Here is a 22,691-nt window from a genome sequence, read left to right as displayed (position 1 = left end):
ACCAAAAGATGGGATAGATAAACTATAAAAAAAGGGAAATAAAAAAGATGTTTATTATCTTTAAATACCTCACTTGTCCTCTCCCCGCTCATAACCCCCACTCATGTTACATTCTAACTTTGTAAACGAAATAAGAAAATGTTTTTGTTTGAAATATCAGTTCTCGGCGATAATTCTTGGCCTGAAGACGTAATCCCTCAACGGGGGTGATTACAGAAACATGTATGCACATATGTAACCATCAATGTTTGTATAAATAAATTTCATATATATATATATATATATAAGTCTGGCTCATGTCCAGGTGACCTACATCTAAAATTTCAATTGCTCGACTGAACTCCAATCTGTGATCCTCCCTTACCAAACTTTCACAGAAACACTCCATTACCTACAACCACTATAAACGGCATATACCTACATCTAAACGTGGATTCGATGAACAAAGCTTCTTTCCCAGAACTGCCCGCCTGTGGAACACTGTTTCACTATCCTGTTTCCCAGTTGAATAAAATATGGTAGCTTTCAAATCCAATGTAAACAAGTTCTTGTTGAGCCGTCCCGATAAATAATTAAATTCTACCCAATTTACTCCATTAACGATTACTACACTACCACTTTACATTTATTTACCCTTATTCTCAAGTTGCTTTCACGCCTTGATAAGTAACTCCCAAGAAATACACACACACACACACATATATATATATATATATATATATATATATACATATATATGTGGACATATACTGCCATTTTAGGGCACATATATACAGAGTGTTTGAGAAATTGATGACATTATTTTGGGGATTATCTTTCATAACTGAAAAGGAGTCACTTTATTTGATAGTTCCTATTTTAATAGTATCCATTACTTGTCTGGTTTTGTTTATGGTCTTCGATTTTGGCAATTCTATTTATTTATCTGCATTTGATCTGTTATATTATTTTAACTGAAATAGGAATGACCATATATATATATATATATATATATATATATATATATATATATATATATATATATATATAAGCGGCAATAGTGAGGGGTCGAATATCCCACATCATACTTTATGTGACGTTTCCATAGAAATGATGCATTCTTCGAAAATGTTAAAGTCAGAAAGAAAGAAAAAAAGAGAGAATGTTGTCAGCGACTATATTACAGCTTTTTTCTCTTAGCATTTACATATCTGATATAACTTACCGAAATGAAATATGAATGGAAAAAGCCCATTTCTCATGAAAAAGGTTGTTTCAATCCTTATGTATTGCACAGTGTGTATATATATATATATATATATATATATATATATATATATATATATATATATATATGTGTAGAAATATATTTTCTTATAATATATACCAATCCTTATTTAAGAAGCTCAATCTAATTACAGAGCAATATAGAGAATAAATGACAAAAAACTATATTCCAAAATTCATGATGTTGACCATCTTATAATTTATTCCTTTTATTCAAGTGACATATACAATTTTACAGATACTGTCAAGAATTGTAAATGTAAGCTGAATTAAAGGCATAAATTATAAGATGGTCAACATCATGAATTTTGGAATATATTTTTTGTCATTTATTCAATATATATATATATATATATATATATATATATATATATATATATATATAGTCATCCAGATACAGTACTGTTTCGCTGTTTCACAGCTCATCTGTGTGGCTAGACAGGCAACTACCTCATGCAAGGATCAAAGCACGACCGCCAAAATGACAGTCATAGCTTCTCACCATTATGCTATATGGCTGCTGCTGTGTGGGTGATGAATAAACTGTTTTGACATCGTCCAAATGCCTCCGTTCGATTTGTTTATACAAAGAGCATCGCTCTCTAATCGCAGTTTGTATATATACACTTGTGCCCGATATTATTCATACCCCACCTTGAAAATTGAGTTTATTATGTGTAACTTTGTAAGAATTTATTGTTTACGTCCATATTGATACATATTCTTAATAAACCTCTTCTGATCATTTTCGTCATTTTAAAATCTCGGGATACTCGTAATAAAAGAAATATACAGCTATTTATAAAATCTGCAATGTTCAAAAATAATCATACCCCCTTATTTTTTCAGTATTAATCGAATTTCTGACTGTTTGTTTCCTGTTTGATTCTTATTTTGAATGCTTTTATACAACCTTTGATTAATTTCATTTCGTTTTTTGCATTTTTCAGAAATTAAAATGATATCAACTGAAAACCAAAAAAAGAATAAAAATTATTAGAATGGGGAAGAAAAAAGAGCTTAGTAATGATCTTAGGACTAAAATTGCGAATTCACATAAGGATGGTTTAGGTTACAAGTCAATTTCCAAGAAATTTGAGGTCCCTACAGCAACAGTACAGAGCATCATCAAAAAATTCCAGAGCCACCACACAACAAACAACTTGATTGGTAGAGGAAGGAAAAGGAAACTGTCTGCTAGAGCCACCAGGAATATTGTAAGAAGTGTTAATGCAAATCCAACCACCACTACTAAGGACATTTTAGAAAATCTGGAGTCTTCTGGCATAAAAATATCAAGGCAAACATTGCAAAGGACTCTGCATGAAAATGGTCTGAAAGGAAGAAGACCAAGAAGGACTCCATTGCACACCGGAAAACACCTTGCAGCACGTCTAAAGTTTGCTAGGACCCATGTGAATTCTCCAGAGTCCGTTTTCTCAAGTATTTTGTGGACTGACGAAACAAAAATTGAATTGTTTGGCCATATGGATGCTTCTTACGTTTGGAGGAAGAAAGGAGAAGCTTACAACCCAAAGAACACCATACCCACGATGAAACATGGTGGTGGTAGCCTAATGTTTTGGGGCTCCTTTTCGGCTAGTGGTCCAGGTAGTTTGGTCAAGATAGATGGAACCATGAAGAAGGAGCAATATTTGGAGATACTCCAGAAAAACATTAGACAGGATGCGGAGAATCTCAATTTAGGACCAAACTGGGTCCTTCAACAGGATAATGATCCAAAACATACTGCCAAAATAGTCATGAAATGGTTTGAGGATAATCAAATTAATGTTTTGGAATAGCCTTGCCAGAGTCCCGACCTGAACCCTATCGGAAACCTCTGGCACATATTGAAAACTGAGGTTAAAAAGCGGAAACCTAGAAATTTGAGGGATTTGGAGAACTACTGCATTGAAGAATGGTCAAAAATCAGTGTTGATGCTTGTAAAAACCTTGTTGATAAATATCCAAAACGGTTACAGGCAGTTATTAAGAATAAAGGGCATGCTATTGACTATTAGTAAGAGAGGTATGAATAATTTTGAACTAGTGCCATTATTGTTTTTCTTTGTATAATGTTTCAAACTTGCATAATTTATTTATTTGTTGAGTTTAAATTAAATGCCTATGCTTGATTTATTGTCTGAAATCCCTTTAATATTGTCTACCTTCTGGTTTGAGCAATATTCTTATAGAAATCTCAAAGATACGAGGGGTATGAATAATATCGGGCACAAGTGTATATATATATATATATATATATATATATATATATATATATATATTCTATATAAATAAAATGAACTCATTTTTTCCCGTCTGATTTTGACATTAATAGGATTAAAAATCAAGATATTTCATGCAAATATAATATGCACAAACAACAAAACAATATCTGAGGTGTGGTATAGGCTTATTATTTCTCAAATTCCTCGATAATCTTAGATTTCTATACTTTTTTTGCTGAGAAGTCACGGCCAAAATCGGTTAAGATCAATGGAAGTGGTAAAATATTTTCTCTCTAATAAATTCCTCCTCCCCCTGCCACCACTTAACACCGTTTGGGGATCGTTCACAAGGAACAGTTGAGAAGAGAACACCGGTTTGGCTTCGTAGTTCTTTCATGTGAAGTTATTTAAAATCACTAAACTAAGCTGCAGTGCTCTGTGGCGTAGTGGTTAGCGTGCTGGACAATTCACATTATATTTTCACGTTCGCGCCGACCTACCGTAGTCGGTTTTTTTTTTGGTTTTTTTTTCCTAAACAACTGAAATGGACTTTTCTTGGTGGCCGAACTGTTAACGTTGCAGATGGTTTTTTTTTTTTTTTTCACACTTTATTTTCCTACTTTTACTCATAACTCAGGGTTTGATCCTTCCTACTTACCTACCATAACATTTTTTTAAATTCCCCCCCCCCCCGTCCCGGAAACAAACACTCGGGCAACGCCGGGTACCCCCGCTAGTATATATATATATATCAACATTGCCCGAGATAGATGCAGGGGAATATTGTTATCGAAACTGATTACATGTTCTAATTGGGGATCCACTGCCGTGCACCAGGAAAAGGATTCATATGCTTCCGTGCAGTGACTTAGTCCATAGTAGATTGTAGTCTACATTGCTGTTGCTTTTATGAACTTATTTTTATATTTTATGCGAATATAATAAATATTATTACAAAAAATACAATTGCAAATTACTTAGGACCTTTATTCATAGCTAATGGAACAAGAGCACCCATGAAATAAATAAATGGTTTCGTTTGAAATTCTGTGCAAATTTCTGAGTTTGACAAAAACATCCCCAAGTTCGTCAAAATACACCTGAAGAAGGTCGAAGGTAACATTGACCAAAACGTTGTGAAAATCACACTCAAAATGAGAATAGTAGTCCGATGAATCCAAATAGTATGAACGAAGCTATGTACTCCACCAGAGCAGATCAATTATCATCTTCAGGACAAAAAACACAACGAAAAATTATAACATAATTAAGTGACGAATTTGTTTTGCACTTATTTACTATTCAACATTTCTCAACTTGAAATTACGTGTTAATCCCAGAAATGCGCCCTTTATTTCTGTGAACTTTTATTAAAGTAAAATAAAACAAAGGCATGAGGAGTCAGTTAAGTTTCTGTGGGTCTCAGACAAAGATAGGCTTCAGATTGTACAAAGATTTGCTGCTGATCTTGAGTTCTTGGAGTTGAAGAAAATTATTTTTTTCATAAATCATATTACCTTATGTATAGAACTTGGATACCTACTAAAAACTATCCTCGAGTATCTAAGGTATCTCAACAACTTGACATGAGGATACTTTACATAAATAAGTGACGAATTGGGGAGAGAATGATCCATGATTTTTACTTCTTTAATAACTCAACATTTGAGTGGTAGATGAGAATCTGGATTGAATATCTCAAAGAAATCAAATATTAGCTCCAGAAAAGGTTCCCTTGATTTCTGAGTACTTAGGTAATGAAATGAGAAAATTAATGTTTCTTCAGTGTTGTTTTTTAAATAAAGTATTCAATATGAGTATGTGTTAATTTCTAAAATAGATCAATCATGATGACGATACTCGGTATAACATGAAATTAAATACATTCTTAAATGAGGAGTATCCAGATGTATGCATAAATCTCTCAGCAATGATAGACTGGTCTATTTCTTTCTACAAGACTAGCAGGACGCCCAGCATTGCCCGGTTGTCAAATACGCTTAAATATGATATTTTGATTAATGCAGATTTCGTATTTATTATATAATATTGAACCCAATATACAGTAATGATTTAAAAAGTTAAAAAAAAAAGACTTTTGCACCACCGAGAATCGAAACCAAAACGGTTAGTTTATACCGTTGTGATTGACGACTGAGCTATGAAGACATGTTTGCTGCAAGGCTAAAACTTGAAACATGAACCAATAGCTACTACGTTATGTATGCGTATTCGTAATACCGTCGTTCGACCTTCAACTGGCAATTTCATTTTTTTTTTTTTTTTTTTAATTTTCACACTTTTGTACCGATTTTTCCGCAATAAAAACCAAATATAAAGTTTCGCATGGGTTCAAATACCTTATATATAAAGTTTCATTTCTGCAGACCAAAAACTCAGAGTTTGGTAGGCAAAATTTTTTAAACAAAAATGTATATGCATACATAAATATACATGGAATGAGTTTTGTGTTTACTATAATGTTTTTATGCAAATATTACACAAGTATAAATCATGTAGAATATCTGCATGAATATAATTACATGTAATAATTAACTAAAGGTGATTATCTCATAAGAAAACAGAAAAAACTCATAGGAAGTTAATTAAAATGAAAGTTTAAAAGAATATGCAAATAATCTAGATCTTTTGTAGTCGAATGCAATTTCACGACCCATATATAACTATGTTGTATTTTCTTTTCAAATAAATGGAAAAAAAAGGTTTGCTTTTTTTCTGTTGTTCTTAGCCTTTTTACACGGAAATAAAAAAGATTTTAAACAATTGGGCTCTAAATAGAACGTCCCCCAGTACGAGAGGGTGAATGCGGTATTTTGGTGAAAGAAGATACTAGCTAAGAGAAACTTTGCTTATTTCTGGAGTGACAAGGATGACCAATAACCCCCAATTTCTCCCCTTTTGAGTTGGCCTTGTGCCTAAGTTTTTTGTTCAGTTTGAACTTACATTGTGATTTTAGCCTGAATAAAAGATTTAATATCTCAAAGTGTAGTATCTGTTCTGCAGATACTGCACTTAAGGTAATTTGTCCCGGTCAATGGAGGAGAAACCCTCGATACTGAGACAATGATGATTTTTAGTCCCAACCAGAATGCCCCTTTTCTTTTAGGGAGCTGGTTTTCCCCCACATTAAAAACGACCTCATATCACATTTTGCTTTTGTGGGAAAACAAATACCAATAGAAAAAGGGTTTTAATATGAATATCAACACAAAAAGAAAAGTTTATAGGAGTACAGATAAATAACAAGATAGGAACGTTCAACATAAGTTCCAGTAAAGTTCAAATCAGTAAAAGTTGATCACAAGTTGATCTGTTCAATAGCTTGAGACACTTGTTGGATATTCAAATAATTCAGTATCAATTACAGTTCCTATTTAGGTCATCGGATCTCTAACTTTGTGCAATTTGATTGGACATTCGAAGACAACTGAAACAGTAACAACACGCCATTGAACAATCAACAACCAAATGAGAGAGCACTCTTTTGCAAGGTCGAGATCATTTCCTCCTGTTTGTCAGATTAATGGCATGAAACATAAAATGCTGTTGAACCTGAAAAGCCAAATGTCAATAAGTAGCCATTAGCGTGATCAATAGTTGCCTACTCAGAAATCTAGGAGGGATCTAAATATTTCCCTATCAATAAATGTATGCGAACAGTTATCGAGCGTTTTTTCACCTCTAAGTAACTTAAATGTTATTTTTTTCTTAATGTTCATCGAATATGTATTGAAATGTAATAGTCTAACATTAAACATTTTTTTTGTTACTTCAGAGTCATCATTTATCGAGGCCCGAAGGCCACTCGAGGACAGGGGTTAATGAATGTAAGCTGATAGTTTAGTAATCGTTAATGGCGTAAATTGAGTAGAATTTGATTATTTATGAGGACGGTTCAACAAGAACTTGTTTACATTGGATTTGAAGGCGACTATGTTGTATTCAACCAGGAAACATGCCAGCAGAACAGCGTTCCACAGTAGGGTAGTTGAGGGAAAGAAGCTTTTCACGAATCTTTCACGAAAAACACCCGTCTAGCTGAATCCACTGTCAAAAATTTTCCCCACTCTTTATCTGTGCCTAAATCAAAACGTAGATTCCATTAACAAAGCGTCTTTCTTAGAACTGCACGCCTGTGGAACTCTGTTCCGTCTGCTTGCTTCCCTCCTGACTACAACCTGGATGTCTTCAAGTTCAACGTAAACAAATTCCTAATGAACCGCCACCTGAAGTAAACACTTCAATAAATCTCCACACTAACATATTGTACTTGCAATAACCCTTATCCCTGAGTGGCTTCCGGGCCTTGATAAGTGTTGACCACCGTGTAAAAAAAAAAGCTTTGTTTATGGAATCTGCAATTAGATTTAAGATTTAAGTGGGTGGAAATCGGATATAGTGGTTGTAGCTTGTCGATTGTTTTGCGTGAAAGTTTGGAAAGGGACAACCATAGATTGGAATTCAGTCGAGCACTTGCCATGAAAATAGCGATAGAACAGACAGAGACTCGCAACCTCTCTTCTATGGGAAAGAGTTTGCAGGGAAGAGGAAAGGGCATCAGCTACTAGATTCCAAAACCGGTTTTTAACTCTATCAAGCCTGGATAGGACACATCAAGCAGTTCCTGCTAAGATTTAGCAACAATAGTCCATTTTAGGGCGTCCCTGGCTTTTACTATTATTTATTTTATTATATCTACTATAATAAATAATTTAAGAACGAAATTTAATCCGCCATTATACATTTCGGTTTCTTCATAAACAAATCAGGCATTTTAATATTTTGTGTTAAGCAGACGTTCTGAAGTCTTGTATAAGATTCGGCCGACTTAAGAATTCTCTATCTTCAGATTTTCACTGTTTCATGGAAGTTTCTGTGTCGGTTTACTACATTCACATATACGTGTTACTTTTGGCGTTTGAAACAATTTTCTTTGGTTGGAGAATATTTTGAGTTATCACGTTCTTGTGAAAATTTATTTGCTTTGGTAAGTGAGGAGGAAATCGAATTCCAACGATTTTATGGCGAAAGCAAAGCAAAAACGTGACTTACACAAGCGACGGTGTCTCTGTCTATCCTGTCACGTGACGGAATCAAGAAAGGAAAGAAAAGAAAAGAAAAACTTTCTTCTATAGACGGTTTATTAATATACATATGGCATTAATTTGCATATGAGGACAATGACTAGGGCTATGACAACAGCATATTCTTTTCCTTGTTTTGATTCTCAAGTATATATCCATTGATATATTATATGTTTTTATGTAGAGTGATGTGGTTCTCGGTTGATTGTGTCTAACTGTGTCGCATATATACTCGAGAGTAAAAACAATGAGAAGAATATGCTGTTGTCATATCCCTAACAATAACTGCTGTGCAAAAGAATGAAGGGGAACGCAGAGAGCTGTCTTCTTTTTGGACAACAGAGAGAGAGAGAGAGAGAGAGAGAGAGAGAGAGAGAGAGAGTGACAACCATCGGTGAAGTTCATAGTTGAAGTCAGGAGGTGGCAAGAAGGAGTTTGGACGAATATTTATTATTTTTTAATTTCAGTTTCATTCAGGAAGAAGGTGTAAGTAATTAGCGCTACCTGCTTTTTAGCGTTCGTAAGCATTGCCACATCGCTACATCTTCACTCGAACGAAGGGCCAAGGCTCTAAGGCTCATCCATCTGTCCATTTGTCATTCTACATTTTGAAATAGCATTATCAGCATTAAACGCGTAGGTTGAACGGACGCATCTTAGGACTATCCGTTCTTGTTTTTAAGATAAAAATATATCTCGCTTTTATTTTATTTTTAATTATGAAAAAAAAAAAAGTTTTTAAAACTATTTCTTTTTCTAAGATGCTGAAATTTTTCGAAAAACATTTCACAAAAACAAATTTTTTTTTTTTAACTTTCAGAATTTTTTGTTTTAAATTTATAAATATCATTAAAAGTGTCAAAGAAATGAAATTGAAAATAAAGCAAAAAAAAAGTTTTTTTTATTTAATTGGACCGCAAAAATTCGAGAGAACATTTCCAGCCATCGTTTATCAAATTATAACAAATGAGTTGGCACGGTTTCTTTAGTGTTCATGCTATTCGAAAAATGATTGTTTTTATTTCTCTCTAATTGATATTGTATGTCTACCGCTGTTTACGAGGAATGATCTGAAATATTGTTTTTTATCGATTTTGAATAACCACACAACAAATCTGCCTGTTTTATTTTACAAGACAGTAATGTGTTTTGGATACTTGTGCATTTTATAGAGGTGTTCTAATATATATATATATATATATATATATATATATATATATATATATATATATATATATATATATATAGCCAGTAGAGTTTAGTTTCCTAGAAGTACATCCAATGAAACAACATGTGTCTACCAAAATAGTGCTCAATGAGTGAACAGAGCAGGTATATTAATTTTATTTATACAAACATTAATGGCTACATATGTGCATACATGTTTCTGTAATCACCCACGTTGGGGGATTACGTCTTCGGGCCAAGAATTATCGTCGAAAGTGATATTTCCACCATTTGGTGGTAATTCTTGGCCTGAAGACGTAATCCCCCAACGTGGGTGATTACAGAAACATGTATGCACATATGTAGCCATTAATGTTTGTATAAATAAAATTAATATATATATACATACGATTTTAAAGCTAAATTCAATATATAAAATATCTTTCATTTATTTTATATTATTTCATTTTTATTACATTTTCAGACCAAACACGTCACAGTATCACTTCGATGTAGGGGGCTACTGTACGAACATAATTTGCAGAGCAACTATGTAGGAAGTTGAGCAGCAAGATGTCTGTTTACATTATAATTGAACTTCTGCATGTCAGTACAGTCAAGGAAGCAAGAACCCGGATAGGAATTCCAAAGTCTTGCAGTCCTAGAGAAGAAACTATTAGAGTAGAAGGTTTTCTGGCATCTGGGGATCTCTATGTAAGGGTGGGATTTTGCTGGTTTGTTAGGGGTATTCATGTAGAGGGAACACAAGGTCTTGCAGTTCGTCAGAGCATGTGCCATTAAAATACTTGTCAAACAGGCAGAGGGATGAAACATTTCGCCGATGGAACAGAAGTTGAAGCTTAGCTGACAGTGCGGGATCTATTAGGTTGGCTACTTTTTTTTTTTAACCCTGTCTAAGAGTGAGAGACTAGTAGCAGATGAATGGTGGCCTTGTAGAGATACAGGATACTTGCAGGCGTAAGTAACTTTCTAGCATGGTAGAAAGAGCCCACCTTTATTGCAGAAGCATTAGTAATGCCCTCGATGTATCTGTTGCAACTCATATTCCCTGTGGAGTTTGAACGAAGTACTTTACTTACTGTTATCAGAGGGTCATTTTTTTCTTTTTTTTACTTGCAAGTCACCACTGATCAATGCCGAAGGCCACTCAAGGATAAGGGTAAATGAATGTAAGGTGGTAGTGTTGTAATTGTTAATAGTGTAAGCTAGGTAGAATTTGATTATTTATGAGGGCAGCTCAAGAACTTTTTACATTGGATTTGAAGGCTACCATGTTATATTCAACCAGGCAGCAGGATATTGGAACAGTGTTCAACAGGTGGGCAGTTCTGTTGATAAAAGCTTTGCTCATAGAATTTGCGTTTAGATCTAGGCACAGTTAAACAGTGGGGGAAATCATATATAGTGGCTGTAGCTTGTTGAGTGTCTTTTGTGAAAGAATGACAAGGGGGAACGATAAAATGGAGGTCAGTCGAGTACTTACCAACCATGAAAATAACGACAGAGCAGAGAATGGCTCGCAACGTCTCTTCTGTTCAAAAGAGGCTGCAGGAAGAGAAAATAGCATCAGCTACTAGGTTTCAAAAGCGGTTTTGAACTATCAAGGCTAGAGAGGGCGAGCTGCATAGCTCCTGCCCAGATGTAGCAAGAGTACTCCATTTTATGGCGTTCCTGGTTCTTACACAGATAGAGGATTACATCGGCAGTGAGATAGCCTGCTTGAGCGGTAGAGTGATCCAACCATTTTTCCAGCGATCTTTCATTTTTAAATATTAAATTGTGAGGTGATGAATACGAGTACAAGTTAAGCTATAAATATTGACTGCTAGAGGTACACCAAAAGCACCATGCTTAAGGTTATTACCAGCTCCAACCACGAATATCCTTCGGTAAGGAAACTTATTAGATTATTACATGAATACGGCATCAAAAACCACTCATCTACTTCAAGCAAATATGGTCCTTTTGCAGGGCATATCAGAGGAGACGAAGATTCAAAACGACCGTGCAAGTTACAAAAACGTTGACAACTCGTAATCATTATATCACTCTACACCTACTACCCCCAAGTTAAATTTTTTAATAAAATTTAACTTCAATATTTTCTCTTTTTAGGATCTGGTCATAATCGATTAACTTTCTAAGTCATTTTTATTTTTTGCAAGACATCTCAAATTGTGAGTGGAAAGTACAGAATAGTAAACAAATAGTTATATATTGAAATACCAGCAATAGGCCGAAACGATTGTATGCAAGTGTTGCCAATAAAAAACTAATTTTTTTAAATGAACAATAAAATAAATTTCTATTCCTGGTAAAATTATTATATATATATATAAAATTGTTTATCTCCATATATTAAAACTCTATCACTTCCGAAACTAAAAGTCGCAGAGCGGCAATAGAGGCTTCAAATAATTGGATTTTTAATGGACCGTTCTTTTATGGGTCATTAGCCGGTTAAAATAGTTTTTCAAGGGGTCAAAAATGTGTCAAAATTAAAAAAAAATCATTATGTATATTAGTTTATTTTTAATCAGTTCATATGTGTGTCACGTTGGTACAGTGGTAACGTCACCAGCTTTGAATGCTATAGTTTTGCTTTCAGTTTCGATTCTAGCTGATGGCACCACATTCTTTTTTAAACTTTTAAAATCACGACTCTATATTCGAAATCTGTACAAATTAAAATATGATATTTAAGCATATTTTACTACCGGGCATAGCTACTTCCCGCTAGTATATATATATATATATATATATATATATATATATATATATGATGAGAAATATGGAAATAGTATTCCGACAAAATAGAGAAATAAAACGGAACAAACCGTATTACGTGTTCATCAACGTTTCGTCTTTATTTCGTCCAGAGGAAGCCTCAAAATAAAGACGAAACGTTGATGAACACGTAATACGGTTTGTTCCTTTTTATTTCTCTCTATCTATATAAATATATATATATATATATATGTATATATATATATGTTGTTTGAATAGAAATTATTTTTTAATAATTATCTAGCTTTGCAAATTCTCTTTACCTGATTCGAACAATTTCATCTGAAGGGATGACCCAACGGGTCACATATTTTTGAGTATGCTATATGTTATAATTAATTAGCATGTTATGTTATTTGCTACACTTATGTAAACCCTAACCTTTGGAATGAACAATAAAATCGGTGTCTATTTCTGGTAAAGTGGTACACTATAAACATATTTGTAGCTCTAGTATTGCACTATTGAGCTATCTAAAAGAGCTTTGTGTTATTTTCATATATATTTGCATACTATTCCAATTAGTAATTCTATATAATCCCTTTTTTAGCAATATCTTATATATTAACCTGGATATTGGCAGCGTCTGGTGAAAGAGCTGAATTAGTTAGCAATCTGATCTTGAAAATGTCAAAACGCCACACTTCCTAATAGTCTTGAGGAAGAAAAATGAATGTATACATATCCAAGCCAATGGCAGAAACCGTAAAAACGACCTTAAGTCGATAGTAAAATGAGGCCGTGAATAGATGTTAACAATGCTACTAAGACTAAACGTCTTTCCTTTAACAATAATCATTCACAACCACCGGTTGCTATGACAAATAACATCCTACCTCAGAACTCATTGTTCAAACTGCTATGGTGAACCTCAAATGGAACAAATGCGTCGAGGATATTGCCAAGACTTATCATACTTGAGAGTATCCTGTATTCCTACAAAGCCACCGTCCGCCTATGCATGTAGTATTCTTTGCCACATTTGGGCTGGTGCATCTACAACTATTTTTATTCTTTTTAGACAGGTTCCAAAAAAAGCTGTCGAATCTAGTAACGATCAAAATGCAGACCTTTTGGGTAAACTATTAAGAAACGGAAAAGATTTTGTTTACTGATTCACAGTTTCTATTAATTTCAGCTAACTATATAAAAATGTCTAATTCATAGTACGTATGAAACCACAATGGGGAGAGAATACATTCTTTCTCATGCATAAATGGATTATATATCATATGTTAACGGTAAAATGAATATAGCAGTTATCTGACAAGATTTATGTGCTCACTAAAAAAGGAATCTGCAAAAAAGTGCGCACGCGCAGTATATTTATGGATATATACATATGTACTCAAATATATATTTGCAAAAGGAAATTACTATCGGTAGATCTATACTGGTAAGAAAGAATATATTTGTGTTTAGATTCACATGTCCTCCTCACACGGGTGTGCATTCGATTCCATTGAAAATAGAAGCATCAGAAGATCAACCTGATTTACAACTTGAATCTAAGTATGTTTGCAAATATGTAGCTAAAAATATTTGTATAAATTAAAAGTTTTATACCTACAATTATATATATATATATATATATATATATATATATATATATATATATATATATATATATATACATATACATACAAAATTAAATATATTTTAGTCATCGACATACAGATCTGTTTCGTTGTTTCACAACTCATCAGTGCCGCTAGACTAACACCTATCCCAAGCCGAGGATCGAACCTAGAACCGTCGTGATGACAGTCGGCAGTTCTACCCCCTGACTACGGAGCGGTGGCCGCAAATTAATCTGTCCGAATGTCTATTTAAATAAACATCCATCCGCCGCTCGTAGAGGGCTCAAACGTTTGTTTGTAAACAAACCGCGAGCTTCGCATTTTTTATATATATATATACAAACACACATAGCATGTATTCCGATTTAGATTGAACAAACATCAAAGTCCTCGAGCATGAATATTTTTTGTCCACAAGGACCCGTGGCACAGTGGTTAGAGTACTTGGAAAAATCAATTGTAAGAAGTGATATTCAATCCTCAGTATAGGCGACCGAAAAATACAACTGCGAATTACTTAGAACCTCTATTCTGATATAGGCTGACGGAACAAGAGCATGCTATCCCCATGAAGTAAATAAAGGGTTCCGCTTGTAATTCCGTCCAAATTACCGAGTTTGACAGAAACATTCCTGAGTTTGACAAGATACACCTGAAGAAGGTCGGAGGTTACATTAACCAAAACATTGAAAATCATACTCAAGGTGAGAACCGTGGTCTGATGAATGAAATATGAATATTTTTTTTTTTCACTGCAACTTTTTTTTTTTTTTTTTTTTACAAAGGTGTTACTACTTATCAAGGCCCGGAAGCCACTCGCGGATAAAGATACAGTAGTCAATGGAATAATATACTAATAGTTAGTAATGGGAATTTGGTAAATTGGATTACTTAAGGGGGACGGTTCAACAAGAATTTGTTTATGCTGAACTTGAAGTCAGCTGGAAAACGGAAGTGAGTTCCACAACCGTGCAGTTCTCAGAAAGAAGCTTTGTTTAAGGAATATACGTTTAGGTTAAAGCACAGATAATGAGTGGGGAAATTTTTTGATAGTGGTTTCAGGTGGACGAGTGTTATCATGAAAGTTTGGCGAGGGGCATAGATTTGAGCCCAGACAAGCAGTTGCCATGAAAATAACGATAAATTAGAGACAGGTTTGCAACGTCTCTTCTGTGGTTTTTGTAGTCTCAGTCTTTTTTATAAATATGATTATGGCATGTCTATCTATTCCCTGCTTCGTTTGTTCCAGCTCGTTTGACTCATTGATCTAGTGGATCTGTCCATGAATTTCCTATTTTGATACCTCATTGTAATGTAAAAAATGCTCTGCCGAGGTTGCTCCAGTTCTGTCCAAACTTTACAATAAATGCCTTAACGAATCTTGTTTTCCCGACTGCTGGAAAACCGCCTCTGTGGTACCAGTCTTCAAGAATTCTGGTGAAAGAACTGACCCACTAAATTATCGCCCCATTAGCCTCCTCCCGCTTTTCGCCAAAATATTTGAGTCCTTAGTTAATAAAGCCCTAGTCCAGCACCTAACAGCTGCTAAACTCTTGACTGACAAACAATATGGATTCAGGCAAGCCCGTTCAACAGCAGATATCTTAACTGTAGTTTCTGAACGTATATACCGTTCATTGGATAAAACAGGGGAGGGTAGAGCGGTGGCCCTTGATATATCTAAGGCTTTTGACAGGGTATGGCACGATGGTCTTCTAAGGAAAATTAGATCATATGGAATCACTGGAAGAATTCATAACGTAATTAAATCCTTCTTAAGTAATAGAAAAATCAAAGTTGTCCTCGACGGACGTACATCCAAACAATATGACATAAATGCGGGAGTGCCTCAGGGGTCTATCCTTGGACCTCTATTGTTCCTGATATTCATAAACGACCTCCCTGATAATATTGTTTCGGAGATGGGTATATTTGCCGATGACACCACTCTCTATAACAGATATGAGGGGAAAACAAATGAACACATATCCAAGAAAATGGCAGAAACACTAGAGGATGACCTCCAATCCGTAGTGGAATGGGGACAAAAATGGTTGGTCTCATTCAATGCTGCTAAGACTAAGCTTGTTTCCTTCAATAACTACAAGAAACCTTCTCTACCACCAATAGCAATGGCCAAGAACACATTGCCTGAAAGTACTTCTTTTAAACTCCTCGGCCTAACGTTTACAGGGAATATGAACTGGAATAGATACATTGAGAGCATTGCCAAGGCTGCTGCAAGGAAGGTTGGCTCCCTCTACCGTGCTAGAAAACTACTTACGCCTGCCAGTATCCTATACCTCTATAAGGCAACCATTCGCCCATGTATGGAGTACTGTTGTCACATCTGGGCTGGTGCATCTGCTGCTTGTCTCTCGCTCCTGGACAGGGTTCAAAAAAGAGTCGCAAACCTGATAGGTCCTGAACTGTCATCTGGGCTTCAACCTCTGTCCCATCGACGAGATGTTGCATCCCTCTGCCTGTTCTACAAATACTTTAATGGTGAATGCTCTGACGAACTGCAAACACTTGTACCTCCCCGACGTAACTACCCCCGACAAACCCGACAAGCTACTAAGTCTCATCCCTTTACAGTGGAGATCCCTAGGTGCAAGAAAGCCTTTTACTCCAATAGTTTCTTCCCCAGAACTGCGGGTCTTTGGAACTCCCTTCCGGGATTCTGCTTTCCCAACTGCAATGATATGCAGAAGTTCAAGTGTAATGTTAACAAACATCTTTCTACTCTTCTCCCTTCATAATGACCCCGCTAATTAATTCCCTAATAGTAGCCCCCTGCTTCAAAGTGGCACTGTGCCTTGTTTGGGGTGAAAATTGAATAAAAAAAAATAAAAAAAAAAAAATACAATTACTTATTTCAGTAGCGTATTTCCAAGAATTGCAAAGCTGTGGAACTATTACTGTTCACCATTTTCATCTTAACTATAGCTTTCAAAAGACCAAAGTCAATAATCATCTCCTGTCTTAGCGATAATAATCCTTAGCCTTCGGGTCAATATGACAGTGTGGTGTCTGTTCTGATGCTACATTTCTCTTTTTCTGTCCTCCCTCAATAGAGGAGAGGTCCTTCATGACTGAGACAATTTTTTTTTTCCTATCCAGAGTGCCCATTTCTGGGTAGCTGGATTTTACCCACAATAAAAACCGACCTTGTGTTTAACTCTGCCCTCTTGGAGAGGCAAGAAAATAGGAATCATCATTTTGGTCTTGTTAGCTCCTTACATCAAGTGGCGTCATGCCTTTTCTCGAGCGATTTTCCATTACAAAAAATATATAATATGCAAATAAAATAATATGCGTTAGCTCATGAAAGATCTATGCTCGAGGACTTGTATGTTTATTCCTACTGACTTGTGATAAATATATATATATATATATTATATTATATTATAGATATATATCAACGGTTGTCTGTCTGTCTGTCTCCATATTTTCAAGCTCTATCTCCTCCGAAACTAAAAGTGCCTCAAATGATTGAATTTTTAAATGGGTCGTCTTTTATGGGTCTTTAGCCGGTGAAAATTGTTTTTAAGGGGTAAAAAAAACGGGTGAAAAATTGAAAAAAATCGTTAAACATTTTGTACATTTGTCTTAGTTCATTTTTAATTTAATCGGCTTATAGGCGTGTCACGTTGGAACAGTGGTAACGTCACCAGCTTTGAATGCTAAAATTCCGGTGTCTATTCCAGCTGATGACACTTAAATATTTTAAAAATACTTTTTGGGCTACGACTCTATAATAATATATACGAAATCTGAACAAATTAAAATATCATATTTAAGCTTATTTTATGCCCGGGCAAAGCTGCCCATCTCCTGCTAGTGATTATATATATATATATATATATATACACACACACACACATTAGCTATAAAACTTTATTTATCCAAACATTTTAGCAACATATTTGCAGACATCTAGCTACAATCATTACAAACAATTTCCTCTACTCTTTATCGGTACTTAAATCTGAACCCAAATTCCAAGAACAGATCTTCTTTCCTAGAACTGTCCGCCTGTGGGACACGGTTCTGCTGGGATACTTTCCAGCTGACTACAACATGATCGTTTTGAACTCAAATTTAAACAAGTTTTCTTATAATTTGCCTCTTAAATAATCAAATTCTACCAAATTTACACCACCACCATATTCACCATTATCACAGGGATAACCTCACACTCATTAACCATTATCCTCGAGTGGCCTTCGGGCCTAGATAAGTGGTGACTCTATTGTAAAAAACATCGTAAATCAGATAGACCTGCTTCCATTCTCAATGGATGCAAAAATCGAATACACACAGATAAGACATCTTAACAAAAATATATTCCTTTTTACCACTAGAGAAGAGTCTTCTTTTTTGCCAATATATATTTGAATCCATATTTATAGAGCCATAAATATTCAGCACACACACACACTTACGCACACACACACACGCACTTCTATGTAGATTCCTGTTTGAACGATCACATAAATCTTGTCAGGTTTTTGCCATATCCATTTTGTTCAAAACATCTGATATATAATTCACTTGAGTTATACGAAGAATGTATTTTCTGCCCTTCCGGTTTTATGTGTACTACGAGGTAGACAATTTTGGGTGCTTATTCAGATGAGCACCTATGGCAGCATTTAAAATTAAAGAAAATACAAAAATGTCTGATGTACGTATCAGTCACGGGACGAAGATGAAAAATTCCCCAAATCACCTAATATTAGATCACATATTTTTTTAATTTTTTATTTTGATTCAAGAAAATCACATTTTAATCTATTTCGATGAATATGTAAAAAGCGGATAACGAAGCGGTGAACAAGGGTAGAAAACCCGAATGCACGTGGAAATTCTACAAGTAATCACTGATTACCTCCTCTTACTATGCTCTCTAGAAAACATAGTAACGTCTGTTACTTTCCGGTATAAAACGGCAAATTTGTTTTTCGTAAATAAAAAAAAACTACTAGATCGATTTTTGTGATTTTTGGAATATGAAATCTTCAATTCGTGACAAGTAGGTACAATATAACATTTTTTTCATTTTTTTTTTATTGCTATAAGTGTCAATCTAAATAAGCTGTTGGAAATATTCTTAACAATACCTTTTATGCAATTTGCATAAGTGACATTATGTAGGGTGACCACTATTACTCGAGGAGAGGTTATATATAAGCACTAAATAAGAACCTTCGACGAGCTAAGTTAAAAAAAAAAAAAAAAAAAAAAAAAAAAGAATTTACTGTAAGGACAAAAGATGCTCAAAAGGACGAGCAGAGATTTAAAAAAAAAAAAAAAAGAAAAAATAGGAATTTACTGAAAGAACGAAAGGAGCTCAAAAAGAATTTACTGAAAGGAATGAAAACACTTCTCACCTCTGTTATCTAATTTTCCTCAACAAAGAACGTTCTCCAGGACAACCGATATGGAAACTATCAAACTTCAAACTGACATAAGTTTTACCATTTATTGTATTTGTAATTATAATTGAATATAATTTGTTTTTAAATGCAATAACTTGTCGACTTTTAATTGACTTGGTGCGAAAAACGGAAGGTTGTTCTGCAACTAAAGATTGTTATTTTCTATGAACAAAAAAAATGTGTTAGTGCACTTACTGATCTGCGCTATTTTTTAAATGCTATTTCCAAGTTTAATTAAAGTTTTTTTTTTTTTTTTGTATTCAATTGTAAGGTTAAAGTATAGAATAGATACAAAACACCCTACTCTCCCCATGTTCAGAATGGCTTTTTAAATAATAACGTTATTATTTACGTCCGGATCACTATCTGCACTAGTACCGAAATATTTAATACAAAAGAAAATTTCTAAGAAAGCACCCAATCTTTATTTATTTAATTGAAATTACAGAATCATTAACAAACTCCTTTTGTTCCTTAATAATTTACCCAACATGTCCAAAATTTGATTTTTTTTTTTTTTTTTTTTCATCCGACACAAGGCGTACTGCCAGTTAGACGCGAGGGGCTATTATTTAAATATTTATTCTGTAAAGTTGAGCACCGAGATATCTGTTCACATTACATTCAAAATTCTGCATGTCAATGTAGCCAGAGAAGCAGGAGACAGAGAGGGAATTCCAAAGTTCAACATTTCATTTTTGGAACCCCGAATATCCGTGTTAAGTTCGTTTCGTTTTTAGTCTTTTACTAGCAATGGGACCCAACGTTGCCCGGGATTGAATGATGATCAAAGAATGTTTCACACTCCTATACATTTATTGTTATCAAAATCGGTGAAATCGTCCATTTTTCAATCAAATCGATTGATTGCCTGCTCTGGTTAAGGACTCATTGCTGCGCACCGGAAGGAAGTTTCACACTCCTCCCTGCATAAGACATTTTAGTTTACATTGCACTGTAAAGAACCTATTGTTGAATTTATAAAATTACGTTTTGTATGTAATGGGTTAAAGTTTAAAATGCAAAAGTCAAGTATCATGCTTCAATTGTGCTCAAAACAGAAACATCCATTTCGAATGCACCCTTTCAAATCAAATAACATACTGTTGATTTTATGACCGGTCCTACTGCTTGTGCGGTGATAATGGCTTGAATTTAAGTTTAAAATGAAAAATTCAAGTATCATGCTTCAATTGTGCTATAAACAGAAATATTCATTTCAGAGGCGCCTCGTCATAAAAAAAAACCTACCATTGATTTTATTTGTCAGGCCTTTTCACTTATGATGTAAGAAAACTTCTCAAATGCACTGTGTAGGCTGTGTAATGTATTAACTTTGGTTAAAATCGTCTGTTCCTTCTTCCATCAGATTATTTCGATTATTGATACTTACTGAAGACATTCCGATACACCACTTACCTAAGAACACTGTCAGGCACATAAAGTACCTTGATATGAACTTTCATAAAAATCGGCCCAGCTTTTTCGAGTCCATAGGAAACGAACACCTACACAAACAGTTTATTTTATATAATGATAGCTAGATTTTATTACAATTCAAAAGAATTGCGTCTTTGAATTTTATAAATAATCTATTTGCATCTTAAATATATTTTACTCTTGTTTTTTTTATCGATTCTGCAAATTCTGCAAATTATTTCATAAAATGGCATTAAATTTTGTATACATAAAATAATTGAAATATGAAATCCCATGTGGCTAGAATGGAAAAATAATCGCATTCAAAAAATCCTATTGTATGGAGAATTGGAAAATGGGAACAGAAAGATTTGTGGGCAGAAACTCTACTACAAGGATCTGATAAAGCGCCACTTAAAAGGCAATAAATATGAACATAAAAAATTGGGAAAAGCTAGTAATAGACCGCAGTTGCTGGCGCATTAGCCTTCACAAAAGAAAGGCAGAAATGGAGGAAAAAATAAAGGCCAGGTCTGAAAAAAAGAAAAAAAAACATTTAAAAAGGCACAACCATGCACTGTTTGTGGGTAAAATTTTCATAGTGAGCGTAGAATGCTATAAATACCGTAGGATAAAGTACTGAGACCTTGACTAGCCATCTTTTTTTTTTTAATTTTCTTCCTTTGAAGATTGTAACGCTGGATATGGGGCAGCCAAACCAGCTGCCAACATTGCCCTCCTTTTTATTGAAACCAACCGAGAGCTCTTTTTAGTATCCTCATTGTTCCCTTAAGTGCAGTTATCTGGATCTCTTTTACACTTGGTTCACCAGGAATATTAGTTAGGTAGGACTTCAAGTTCTTCTTCATAAGCCCTGTAGCACCTATAATAACTGGTATGATTGCTATCTCTCTAAGATTCCAGTTTCTTTCCATATCATACATGAGAACTTAATATTTGGTCTGTTTCTCCCTTTCAGCTCTGTTCAGACCTCCATCATTAGGGACACTCACATCAAGAAGCTTGCAACTCTCTCTGACTTATTCCATACAACTGTCAGGTTTCACAGCAGCATTTTGTCAGCGATGAAGGATCTCGTGATAATGATGAGTATGAAATTCTAACAAGGACATTTAGGAATTTAAGCCATTATCGATTTTCTTGCCTGTTGACAATTTGCGTCTTCAAAGTTAAAATCTGTCACCGACACAAGTGCTTAATAATCAAGACGAGACATATTAAAAGTGTTTAGAAGAATAGAAACCACAGGTTCGTGATGGAATAAATAATGACAAAAACATCTGATATATGAACCGGGTTTATTTCCTCTCTTTGGTATAACTTCATAAACGAAAAATCTTAACATGTAATAAATAAACAGATTGCTCAGTGTTCTTATATTATAAGAATATTTCTTTATTTCTAATATTTTTATATAGTACAATCACCCTACTGAAAATAGATAAGGACAAAAAACGTAGCCATACAAAAGTTTGTGTGTGTATATATATATATATATATATATATATATATACATACATATATGGAACTTTATGCGTATATATGTTTGTATATATAGTATATTATATTAAAGGAACTGTAGGTATATATATACATATATATATATATATATATATATACACATGGAAATTTATGTGTATATATGTTTGT

This window comes from Euprymna scolopes, chromosome 25 (assembly GCF_053919585.1).
Source record: "Euprymna scolopes isolate OS-2025 chromosome 25, ASM5391958v1, whole genome shotgun sequence".
NCBI lineage: Eukaryota > Metazoa > Mollusca > Cephalopoda > Sepiida > Sepiolidae > Euprymna > Euprymna scolopes.
Note: the sequence above shows the minus strand (reverse complement) of the source record.